This window comes from Myxocyprinus asiaticus, chromosome 23 (genome assembly GCF_019703515.2).
Source record: "Myxocyprinus asiaticus isolate MX2 ecotype Aquarium Trade chromosome 23, UBuf_Myxa_2, whole genome shotgun sequence".
Lineage (NCBI taxonomy): Eukaryota > Metazoa > Chordata > Actinopteri > Cypriniformes > Catostomidae > Myxocyprinus > Myxocyprinus asiaticus.
This window is the reverse complement of record NC_059366.1, coordinates 25941912-25955571: the sequence shown is the minus strand read 5'-3', so window position 1 is coordinate 25955571 and position 13660 is coordinate 25941912. Positions and strand designations below refer to the sequence as shown.

At 35.8% G+C, this 13660-nt stretch overlaps 1 pseudogene; it reads left to right on the top strand.

The window, feature by feature from the left end:
• LOC127413779 (heparan-alpha-glucosaminide N-acetyltransferase-like) overlaps positions 1 to 13660 on the top strand; it is a 37034-nt pseudogene that overhangs the window by 12944 nt on the left and 10430 nt on the right.

Below are 13660 nucleotides of genomic sequence, written 5' to 3'. Positions count from 1 at the left end.
AAAGTTGAGTTTAATCAACTAGAGTAAATTGATTTGAACTAATCCAACTAAATTATGTTGGTTTAATGAAACTGAATCAATTAGAAGAAACTTAATTAAATTGCTTGTAAATAACAATTCTTAAATTAAATTAAGGTAATGAATTAGTTTTTTGAGTGAATTATTTTCTTTCAATTTTGAGTAATTATGTAATCATAGCACTCTTTTAGGTTAATAGTGCATAGCAGGACTGCATTAAAATGTTGTTTTGAACGAATACAGGTGTAGCTGTAGTCAGAGGCTAACGAGTCTTGTATGCTGTCATGGGTCCCAAAACTCCATGGATATGGTGAGGGCAAAACTGTTCATACACATACAGTCATACTGTGGAAACATATGTTATGTATCAAACATTCCAGGATGATCACATCTAACAAATAACCTATAGAGATACAGAGGGGTCCAAGAGTTCACTTGTAAAAATGCTTATATTTGGCAGTTTTACAATTCAGTTTTTCTGTTTTTTTTTTTTTTTTTATACTGATAAAAAACTTTCTAAAGTTGAACTGAATAAAATAAATAAAATAAATAAATATATTTCAGAATTTCCTCGGTATATCTTCTTCTGTATTTCAGTATTTGGTATGCCCAAATAATTTAAATAATAGCATGCACTCGAGTTGGTATGGACTCCACAAGTTTTTGCATAACCAAATCCATGCCAGCATGATTTCAGAATGTTACAAAGAGCATCCTGTGTGCTTCAGTGAAAGCAAATAAATTTGACCTTGTGTACAATGGAATTAACATTCAGTGTCACAAACTCACAAATTTGTTCATTTGATTAGTGACACAAATAGTGAAATCTAAAAGTGCAGAATCTAAAATATTTCTTATTTTATTTCATAATATTTAGTTGTTTTACATTTTTCAAAAAACATTTTATTTTCAATTTTAAGTTAGATTTGGAATCCCAGATTTCTAGTGTGGATATTTGACCCACCACCACCCCCCCCCCCACCCCCACTGTATATTTTGGAGCCTTGCACAGTTCTTCTAATTTTCCTAGATCTCGTTTGATTTTCCTCATCTGAAACTCTACTTTGATTAGCTTTGTCTGCTGCATAACATCCAGTGGTTTGGAGAGCCAGAGCAGGAAGAGAGTAATGCTAATTCCTCTGTGATGGATCTCACTGCCATCGCAAGACCATATGGCAAATGGGAACATCTTTCTTTGGAAATGAGAGTATTTATTTAGGCTCTCCAAACATGTACAAGGCTACTCAAGCTTCCCAAAAATGGCTAAATCAATGACTGATTTTTAACTTTAATTTATTTAGAGGGCAAAATAAAACAGTGGATTGCCAAGTCACATTTCTAAAATTTGCTCATTGGGCACCCATTATTATCAGTACACTTATAAGTGGTTCTGTGTAACTTTTCCCTGATGGGACAGATACTGTACATACACTAATATGCTCATCTCTCACCATACTGTATATTTTATTACGGCTGGAAAGCTTTATTAACCAATAAGCATCCTGGACCGGAATTGTCTGTTTTACAGTTTTATAGAACTAGATTATAAAATTTCAGCTATAAACTGTTGCTGATTTAGCTAAATAGAAATAAAGAAAAAAATTAAATGCAAATAAATCCTGCCAATAGCAATGACTTTGATCCACCTTTTAATGGCCATACTGAATTAATTGCTTTTGCTTACTCAAGAGGCAACTGATGATCCTTACATGGACAAAAGCATGTCAAAGTTATCAAGACTGAAGTCATTAGACACATTTAGAGGGTATGTGCCAAAGAAAAGCTTTTCATTTATCGAGACTAAAACTGCATAAACTTAATTTGGAACCTGTTGAACTCTCTCATTTCTACAGATATGCCTTTTTACTTATTAACTGACACTGGCTTAACTGCCACATTCACTCTCAGAGATTGTATTGTGTGACTAAGGAGATTGTAAAGGGTCACAGACTGGACAAACGCTCATTCAAGCCATTGTTTATAAAGGTTGCTCTAGGCATCATCTCTAATATCTTTTGCTTCTGTGGTGGGGGATAGAGGATTGCTGTTGAGCAAGGGTGATGTGATTTAATCTGGAAGCCCAGCAGGGCTTGATAGTGGCTTGGGGGCAAACACGAGCACGCCTCTCCCGCAACAGGAAGCTGCTGTGGCTTTGACCCCTTGCTTGCCCAGTAATTGATGTAATAATACAAGCAGCATATCAGTACATATTCAGCAGGCCGTAGATCTGGAGCTGAAAAGGATATGACTTTTAAGATCAAGATTTGTGTAATGGGTAATCCATGTGTGTTGCAAAAGTGCTTTTCAGATTGCAATCGCCAGTGGCAATTTGTACTTTCAATGATAGCAACAACAATAACCAAGCTTTTATGGCTCTGAGATTCCTGCAGCTTGACCGGTAGAGCATGTTGCTAGCAATGCCAAGAATACAGGATCGATTCCTTAGGTATTTACATATAAAGATCAAATTGAGCTTGGAAGCACTATAAGTTGCTTTGGATCTGCCACATGCATAAACATAAGCATAAACATAACGTAGACTCACACACACACACACTTCTTGTTCCATTCACATTTGTAATAATATTCTTTGTAAAACAAAGTGCTTACAAAAACAGATGTTTCACTCAGTCTACACCTGCTTTTGCTCTTGACACGAAACAGTCCATTTCCTTGTTAAACCTAATGGTTTTATCAGTGTGGCTGAAGACTTTGGTTCTTTGTTTCAACGTTTCCCCCATTTCAGCCTGAATACAAATCCTGCACAACAGTGCTGAATTCCAATACAATATATAGACCTCATCTAATACAAATAGTATAGATGCAGAGGATGACATCACAGCTGGTGTGTGTCTGTTGATTTATGATGATGGTGAGTTACAGCAGAGGTAATGTTCTGTCTGAAAGCCTCTCATCCTTGATTTTGCAACAAAGCTATTACACAGGTACTTCAGTATGAATTATCAACATTGTGAATTGCGCATGGGATCCGATTTGACTATACTGTACATACAACTTAATGCAGTTTGCATGTATTATTTTGTGATGTTTGTGATGTCTTCGGCTCTTTGTGAGAATATCAACCCAGAGAAAGTCCATAGTCATAGTGCTGCTTCTCCCTTGCTGTAAAATGAAATATGGCCTGTCCAGCAGTGAGTCAAAACTTTTCACTGAAGACAGGAGCATCTATCATCTGCCCACCGCCCTCATGAGTTTGTTGCGGTTTCATTTTTTCTCGGAACAGAAAAACTGCACTCTCAATTGGTCAGATCCCATCAACATGATATATAGAATAACTAGACTTTGTTTGCATTTTAATTTTTTAAAAAGGATTTGGTTTGTAATCCTGGCAGCTTAAAGCCTGAATTCAGTTTCCTCATATTTGTGATTACAAGTTTAAATTTATGGTGCTGTGAATGTGAGTCGCAATTACAGCAAATGTACTTTACAATTGAGCCCATTTAGTTTAATGTACTCACTTAGCACATTGTACTAGGTAAAACTCTTTAATCTTCATAACTAAACAATTATCAAGATCAATTTGAAGCCTTAATATGAATAATTTTCCTAACATGCTTTTGTTGCAAGTAACCTGCAACAGTTTCAGACAAGTTATCCAACTCTTTAAATGAGTTGAAAATAAATGATTTGTCATGGAAAAGTTCAAATTTGGTAACACTTCACAATAATGTTCCATTCCAACATTATTAGCTAATGCATTAGGTATCATGAACAAACAATTAACAATTTATTTTTACAGCATTTATTAATCTTTATTAATGTTAGTTAATTAAAACAATGTTAGTTCATATTAGTTCATAGTGCATTAACTAATGTTAAAAAATACAACTTGTGATTTTAAACATGTATTAGTATATGTTCAAATTAAAATTAACTAAGATTAATAAATGCTTAATAAGTATTGTTCATTGTTAATTTATGTTAACTAATGTTAACAAATGGAACCTTACTGTAAAGTGTTACCTCAAAGTTAACTTGCACTAGTTTCATTTGATATCTCTAGCGTTTTACAGTGAAAATTGCTGTATACAAATCACAAGTGTTCCCATTCGAGGACTACCTGCTTTACCTTTGGGATAAAATGACAATGACAAATATACACTTGAAATTGCTGCCAAAGTACATTTGTTTACTTGTTAACAACAATTGTTCATGAGAGGCACCACACAGACAACATTGTTTTTGAAATGGCTATTTATACAGTATAACCATATGTTTTTTTAATTTTTTTATTTGATTTATTTATTTTTATTTTTTTATTTTTTGCTAACTTACAGGAATGACAGAAAGAAAAAAGAAGCTCAAAACAATAAAATACTTAATTTCCCAAATAAGTTTTTTTTTTTTCCACCACAGAGAGTGAAATCCTCCCAAACACTGAGAGGTTTTTAATTAAAATGATTGGCTATAACTTGCTATATTGCAAACATTTTGCCTTAGTCTCATCTTGAAAATGACTTCACCTTTGTCTTTGTTACTATGGATACTAATGGATGCAACTGCAAAGTGTGTGTGAGAGAGAAAGTGAGTGTATGTGAGTGAAAGAGAGAGACAAGAAGAAAGACAAAGATGGGCTTACTTTAATAGTGCTCTTTAGAGGATGGCATATGATTAAAATCTTGTATCAGCAGGTTAGGCCTAAAAGGAGCAGTAATGGCCTGTGTTCTGATCTCCTAATTGAATTTGGTGAGGAAAAATGAGTGATGGCCAGTTAAGATACAGCAAAGTTTATCTGAAGGTCTGTTCTGGGCTATTTCTTTGCTCTCTCTGTGTGTTCTTGGCATGGCTGACCAAATAGAACACACTTCAACACCATGATCTAAGTGTTGTCAGTTTAATAGCTAAGGTGTTGTCTTTGAGTCTGATCACAAAAATCTCTTAGTGTCCACAAGTGTATTTATGCTCCATAGTGCAAACTTGCATTTTCTGACTTGTAATAAAACAGATTTTCTTGCTGTTGCTAATTCAATGTAGTGTTCCATCATGCACAATAAGTTGCAGCTTGGCTTCCTTGCGTTACACGTTTACAATAAATTACAGCAGAGGGCTTTAGTCAGCACTTCTGGGTGAGGCAATTCAGAGGACAACTGTTCATTTCCTGAGTGATTCATAATGCTTAGGTTGCATTACCTTGCACTGCATTTCTTCTCTGATATATTAAATATATGCCTCACCCACTTTCGTCTGTGTAATGATCTTTTATACAGATACAGTTTACTTCAATTGCACTTTTGACAAGTGACAGTTGTTCTTATGAAGTAGCCGTAGATTGTGAAGAGAGGATTATATGGTTATAAATTGTGAGCAGATGCAGAATTTCATCCAATCAAATGACTTAAAGTAATAATCAACATGACATAGAGGCTTCTAGCTGCTTCTGACATGGCCATTGCTTTTAATTCTTTTTGTATAATATCTTTGCTTCTAATGCTGGTTGAATTTTCAGTGGCATTCACACGTACAGATTCTCGCTGACGATCATGGTGTTTATGAACTATGGAGGAGGTGGGTATTGGTTTTTCGAGCATGCACCGTGGAATGAAGTATATTGCTGAATGGTTACTTACACGAATGAAGTGTTTTAGCCTTAACAGAGCATGATCCATAACAATGATCTAAAGGGCAAAATTGATATAAACTGATGCAAAAGGCATCAAAACTAACTGTAATGTAAATACAAGCTGTTATAAGCATGCCAGATAACAATGCACAAGTCATCAATTAGGCACTTATAATATAAACTCCATTAAGGGCATCCAATATGACCTGAAAGCCAAAATATTGTAAGTCCTTATTAATCTTTAGAGACTATGAAGAACCTCTTGTAGGTTCCTGATATCAACTATCAAATAGATGCTTTTATTCAGTATGAATTCTGTTCTCCAAATCAAGAGTTTGTCTTTTGGATGAACACCATTGCTCACCCTCACAGGACACAGATGAGAAGGGTTGCATGTTAAATTTTAATAGGGGGCTATTACAAAATGCATCTCTAGGAGTATTCACAGATGAACTCAATTTAAGGCTCATAATGGCCTCTTCATCATATCAGCAGAATTGTATTGATCATAAGGGAAAGCAGACTGATTTTCATATTACTGTGAGGCCTCCTCTGTCATGGCTGTATGAGCATTTATAAATCATTTGCTGTCTGAAAATCGAAGAATAATGAGAAAACAGTGTTTTTAAGGGCATGAAATCTTTTATCATCAGCTACTAGGCTCTAAATGACACCATTTGTTTACAATTAGGTATTTTTATGAGGATAAAACTAAGTTTCATCATTCATTCAGCAATAAGATTATGAATTTCCTATCTGTCAATCAAAGCCAAAATTCTAGAAACTGTTGAAAGACATGAACCAGATGTGGATGTGTGTTTATGTGTGTGTGTGCGTCTTTTTTCCATTCGTTACAGGTCTCACAGTAGCTGATCTTGTGATGCCTTGGTGAGATGCCAGCATGTACTTAATGAATCAATGGAGAATTATTACTTTCCATTTTTGAGATTAATATGGGTAAGCATGTGACTTCAGTTCAACAATTTGGATCTTCCTTTAAAATGGTTCAGATTTAAGGCTTTTTTCAACCCAGCACAACTTATAATGCTTGGCCCATTAATCTTTTCCCCTCTGAAAGTATACATAAAGCTCGCAAAACCCAGTGACTTGCTTAAAAATATCATGGATTATTCAGTGCAGATGTCTCTATGTATGGTGGCCCAAATGCAGCATTTACCTTTAACTGAGATTTATTTGTTACAAAACATTGAAAAAAAGACTGATTTATCACTCTAGACCCCCATTTGACAAGGAAAAATCAAAAACACACAACTGCATTAACTTTTGTAATAACCAGCCATGCAGTAAGTGCAAATATGGTTCTAAAAACACATAATGAGTTATTTATTAACCATGTAAGGATGCACAACAGTTCATAGTGACAATTCACAGTATGTTAACAGATGACACGGTATGTATTATGTGCAGTAATTTTGTCTTAATTCTTTTACAAAAAAGGTTTGTGTTCATCATAGGAATTTCTGTAGTGCTAGCATTCAGCTCAGTGCACAGGAAAAATGTTTCACGGTTTCAGCTCCTTCGCAAGTTAACCTGGAGAACCATAGTCCTGATGCTCATCGGGTTCTGTTTCATAAACTACAGCCCAAGAGATGGATTATGTGAGTAGGTTATGCATATTGGGGTTATGCAAACAGAAAGCATCTGTTTGCTTTCACAACAGTAGTAATGTGATGTGATGAAACTAGAGTGCGCTATTAAGTAGATGATAACACAACTCCCTAGTAATTTGGTTCAACATACATTTTTGCCTTTTCTAGCAGAAGCTTCTGTCACCATTGAATTTGTCTCTCAAAGCACAATAAAACTAATTTGAATTTATATTCTATTCTGTGCAGCAGTGACCTGCAGCCTTCAATCTGCACCCTTATTACCAATGATTGTGAACTTTCCTTCAGATAATACAAAAACGTTACATATAAAGTCATCAAATCATCGTTTTGCAAATGAAGTCTATTTGCCTCCATTAATGATGTAAGAAAGAAAGCTAAACTTGCTGATCCGGGGTCTCACAGCAGCACATAAGGTCTGTCAGGGTTAAGTGAGGAGTGCAGGGAGGACCACCTGACAGTCTAAGGACAGAGGAGCACTTATACATTAGCCAAAGCATTGCATCTTTTTGGGAGAATGGATGTGTAACTTCGTTAACAAAAATATTGTGATACTTTCCAGTGGTAATAATCATATCTGGGGATGTTTAATAGAGGTGCACAGAGCAAAAACAAGGTCTGCTTTAATGGTCAGTTATCACAGATAGGGTTTCATCATGCCAGCTGGGCAGTGGATTTTGTGGAACTTTGTGTAATGTAATTACAGCTTTTGCCATAAACTGCTAAATTTACTCTCTGTCTGATACCTCTACTGAAATCAGCCTCTGAATCACTCAGAATGATGTTTGTGAACCATTTCCCCCCAACACACCTGCATTCACAAGCAACAAAATTCCTAAACATTGATAATCATTTGGTTAAAATGTCATGTGATCAAGCAGCTGCATATTGTGGCACCATTTCCCGGCCCCCTTCATCATATCGCGGCCCACTCTGGCATATCGCTGTCCCATTTCGTGGCCTGCCCAGCGAGAAAAGTCCCTGTTCTCCCATAGGCCAGTCTGCCTCTGACTGAATTATGCACAGTCCTCTACTTTCTATTCAGCCATTCTAAACCTAATTTACTCTTTTTATTAGCACCTCTAATTTTGGTTTATGTAACATGGTATGTTCTTTTACAGTACTAAGTTAGTTCATTAGTAAAAGATCTACTGTACCTGTCACATATGCTGCATTGAAACCCTAAGGCAGATTGAAAAAGTTATTTTTATACAAAAATTTATAATTGTTGCATAATTTAAATAATTATTTAAAAAAGATAACATTTTCCAAATTGAAAATTCTGTCATCATTTACTCACCCTCATGCTAAACTCGTATGACTTTCTCCATGGAAAAAATACAGGGATATGTAGGCAGAATATTAGCCTCACTGTTTACATTCATCTGTTCTCCATATAATAAAAGAAAGAAAGTCATATGGGTTTGGAATTTATTTTTGAGTCACATGCTGAGTTACAGTAAAGACTGGTAAACACATTTAGAGTATAAGGATGTTGATTGTAAACTGATCTTTTTACAAAATTCCTGATTCTCAATACTGAAAGTGATAAAGTACAGAGCGGAATTGCTCTAGAAAGTGTGGATATGGGATTTAATTGACAGATACCATTAGTCACCCAAACCACTTCCTGTCTCCATGCACAGAGGTGGAGTGTTTCCGCTTTTTATTTGATTTGTTGGATCAATGATCAGTATTATATTGTTTCTCGTGGCCCCTTGTACGTGCCACAAAGAGGTTTTCAATTAACTAATGTGCAGATTACCATCAATCTCTTTCTCTGTATCCCTCACTCACATCACCCTCCCTGCCATATAAGGATGATTAGTCTCTGGCAGGGTAGATCACACCTCTATGTCCTGCAGTGAGAGACTTCTCACCTCAACTTGTGTCTGTGTCAGCATCATTAGCCTGTGTTCTGAACATAAATCTGCTGTTCAGACTGAGCACCGTGATAAACAGCACAACATTTAGAAGTTACTGTTCAGACCTTTCATGGTATTTGAAGAAAGGCATTAAAAATGCTAACTGTAGTAACAACTCAAACTGGTTTGAGGTTCTTAGTCTCTGTCGCAGATCCCTTAGAAATAAATGTCTCCACCTGTTTACTTTTGTTAAATGGCATCCTTTAAAAAGTCTTTGGTAGTGTGTCTGAAATTTATTACAGCCTACAATTGAGTATAGTGGGGTTTAAAAGTCTGAGTACACATAACAACATTGAAAATCTGGGATTCAAAATCGAATTTAAATCTGGAAATAAACCAAAAGACTTTTAAACCAATGACATGTTATGAAGTAAAATGAATATGAAATAAATACATGATTCGGCAATATTTCTAGGTAACTGTTGCACAAAAGGTCAGATTTCCTTAGCACACAAGATGCTCTTTGGAACATTCTCAAATCATGCTGGGATAACTTGAATTATCAGGTTTTGTACAAATATGTAGAAGTCATTCCAGTTTGAGTGGATGTGTTCACTGCTGTACCAAATACTAAGAAATTATAAAATTCTTGTTAATTTTTACACCCACATTTTTTTTATTTTTTATTAAATTGGAAAAATGCAGAATAGACACATTAGGTAGTTAGTCGATAGTTCTTATGCGCGCTGTTCTTCCCAAAATCTGATCTACTACCCCCAGTGCACATAGCTTGAAGTGAAGTGTCCACAGGGTGGCGCCAAAAGTGAGTTGTATTTTTAGTTGTAAATGATGTAATAAAGTCAACAGGAATGCATTTTTTACCAAAACCCCAACCCTAAACCTAACATTCAATGGAGTAAAAATGTAATCTTAGTGGGAAAATGCAACCTCCAAATCATGCTCATCATTGATTATGTGAACACGATTACTACCTGGTTTCCACGGAACCAGGACCCATGTCTCCAAGGCTGCTTGCACTACGGACTATCATTTGCACCACAGGAAATGGTAAACACTTGAACTGATGCAAATAAATTACTAATGGGAGATGGCGTTGTCAGTAACTCCGCAGAATATGGTTAATTTCAAGTTACAATTCGGTAGCAACATGTCGATTTCATGTTCCATTTTCACAGTGCACTCACGGTGTGACTTTTGAGCACCACTGTTCACTGAGGCTGTATTTTCCTTAAATAGTTTATAATAGTAATATTGTATGTTTATTTTGTATGTGTCAGTATCCTGGTCCTGGCTACAGATACCCGGAGTGCTCCAGCATTTGGGTTTCACCTATTTTGTATTGGCACTGATGCAGACCTTCTCTCCCCACAGAAAGATCCCCTTGAGAGAGGTGGGTACAACACTTCGGCTCACATTTCTGCCAGATCAAGCCTTTCAATGGGAAGATACTGGTTCTGAAATAATGATTTATTGCCAGAGGTTGCAGTAACAAAATGCCTCCATGCAAACTTGCTCATAATGTGTCAAATAATGATTTATATTAGCACATTGTTCCTAAAATGTATGCACACGTTTGTAATTGGCTAGGATGAAATACTGTACTTTTAGGAAGTTCATATACAGTATCCTGCAGTGTGACATGTTATACTCCATCTAAAACTATTTAAGCAACATTTTGCTAATTATTTTATGACTATTATGCATGCAGCTTTTATGACCTCATTTAATAGAGAATAGATTTGAATATTTGTATTTTTAAATATGCATTTGTCACGCCACATTTTAAATGAATGATGAAGGCAAAAAGGTGATTAAAAATGGTGAGGGGAAAAAACTTAAGATAAACACTGTGCCTTATGCAGTCATATACATTTAACCTAAAATCTTGATGATGGAAAAAGTCCATGGAGATTATGCATCAACTACCCAAATATTTGTTTAATTTGTATTATTATTATTTTAAATATTCATACCAGATCAAATTTCAGTTACTGTAACTGTAAATGTTGATTACTAACACTGTGTGGTTTCTGCATGTTCCCCTCAGCACCACTTGTGGAGCCCAGTTCAGGATGTGGTTTTGTACTGGCCAGAGTGGCTCTTCATTGTGTTGCTAGAGACCATGTGGCTCAGTGTCACTTTCTTAATGTCTGTTCCAAACTGCCCAATGTGAGTTCATATTAGTGTCAGGCTTTGACCGTACATATTTGCAAAGAAGATTAACTATCCAAACACAATAATACAGTATATAAATCCTGTACGTCAAGTAATTAATCTGTAATGTGTTTGTCAAGTCTGATTTAGTTCATCTGCAGTTCATCCTTTATAGACATAATAATAATGTCATTCATACATCAAGCTAATTCCTTCAGAGGGTGACACATACATTGACATTATTAAAATGACTGCCTCTGAGAATATAAGTGGGATAGCATGTAATTTATATCGTGATTCTGCGTATATATGCTGGCGCTGCAGCACGGTCATTTGTGTGCTGTTTTGTTTGTGAGTGTGTGAATGCACGAGGGTGCATGCCGTACAAGCCAGTGTTGTTCATCCCTTATGAGACCTGTGATTTATGAGTGTTTGGTGGCTGCTTCAGAGGGGATAATTAGCCAATCTCAGTCTGTCATGTGCACTAAAAGGAGGCAAGGAGAAAGGATTCATCTTCCTTTCTCTCCCTCTCTCCATGTATTTCTCTGTATCCGCTCAACCTTCCGTTTATGTCCTCCTTCTCGTCTCCTTCATGCTCTGATAACTATGCCAGAATGACACACATAAATAAAACACATTATGACCTACAATCATTGTCCTTGTGTTGCAGCACATACAGCATTTGAATGTTGCTACCACTATGTACTACTATATGTCCAAATACGTTTCCATCTAAAACAGAAAACCAAAGAATCCTGAAATATGTTCTTTATAGTTCACAAAACGCAAGTGAGAGTGAGTGCAAGATCGTAATGTTACATTTTTATGTATTGATTTGAGTGATAAGATAAACAGCTATTGCTTGTTACCTCTTCTAGTGGATATTTAGGGGCTGGCAGCATTGGTGATGATGGTCTATACCCCAACTGCACAGGTAAGAATAATTTACTGATTGTCTTTAACCATTTCAATGGATTAAATATCTGATCCTTATAGGTCAAGTGTGTTCATTTTTAATGTTAGAATACTTCTCCTAACCCTGTTTATGATGCAGAGACAACTACAGTATATGTAAGCCATTAGTAGATTGAGACCCTCAAAAAATTACTCTGTTTGTTTGAGTTGTGGGCAGGGCTATCTGTTTGTCCAGCCAGTGGAAAATGGGGGAATGTTTGCTAAACCTGTTTGTAATTATTTTTGAAATTCAGTTTGATGCCACTATTGGCACATAAATTACACACTTTACTTTTAAAATTGCATTCATATTATTATTGAAGTGGTTAAAATAAAGCTGCTGATGTGTGTCAGTTTTGTGCTCAGGTTACTGTTTGCATACATTCACACCTCTGTTTTCTGTGTCTAAAGGTCTTGTATCATACAACTCAGCATTGTGACCCAGAAGGTGTTTGGGGTACAATTAATTACATAATCATGGGATTCTTTTGGATGCAGATGAGTGAATGTATAATATAATAATTAAAATGATAAGTCAAATGTGTAACGAACCAGAAAGAACAATTTCAGGTAATGAAGAGAAAAAAACAACTCAAAAGAAGTGATACAATGACAAATTAAGGGTTTGGAGAGATACAGGGCCCTTTTGTAAGACAGCTACGTCTGAAGCGCAGTGCAATACGTGCAAAGTCAGTGGTCATGGCCATTAAGCTTTTGTGTTTTCATTCAAGAATGTGCTAAAATTATGCATAAATGGGTTGGTGAAATTGTGCGTGCAAAGCGCAAGCAATATTATTGACAGTCCATTCATAAGACGTTAGTAGCTAGTGAACAATAGAACTATAGACCATTTGTGTCTTACATTATGTTATGCAGTAACTGCATCCCTTTTGAATGTCAAATATACCTCTCTGACATGCTCTTTATATACTGTAAAGTACGCTCGGAAAAGGTGGTGTTCATTGGGACTAATAGAATATAGGCTCCTAAATTATAGAGAACGTAAACATTGAATCATATTGATCTATTGGCATACATCAACATGGCTTGCGTTAAAGGGATAGTTCATTCAAAAATGAAAATTCTCTCATTATTTACTCACCCTCATGCCATCCCAGATGTGTATGACTTTCTTTCTTCTGCAGAACACAAACGAAGATTTTTAGAAGAATTCCTCAGCTCTATACGTCCATACAATGCAAGTGAATGGTGATCAGACAAAGTCACATAAAGGAAACATACAAGTAATCCATATGACTCCAGTGGTTAAATCTATATCTTCAGAAGCGATATACTAGGTAAATCTAAATCTAAGATAAATCTCCACTTTCACATTCACTTTCAGATGTGAAAGTGAAACTAAACAGGCACCACATGTGACTTTCAGATGTAAAAATGAAAGTGAAAGTGGAGATTTAGATTAAAAAGGACCTAAATGT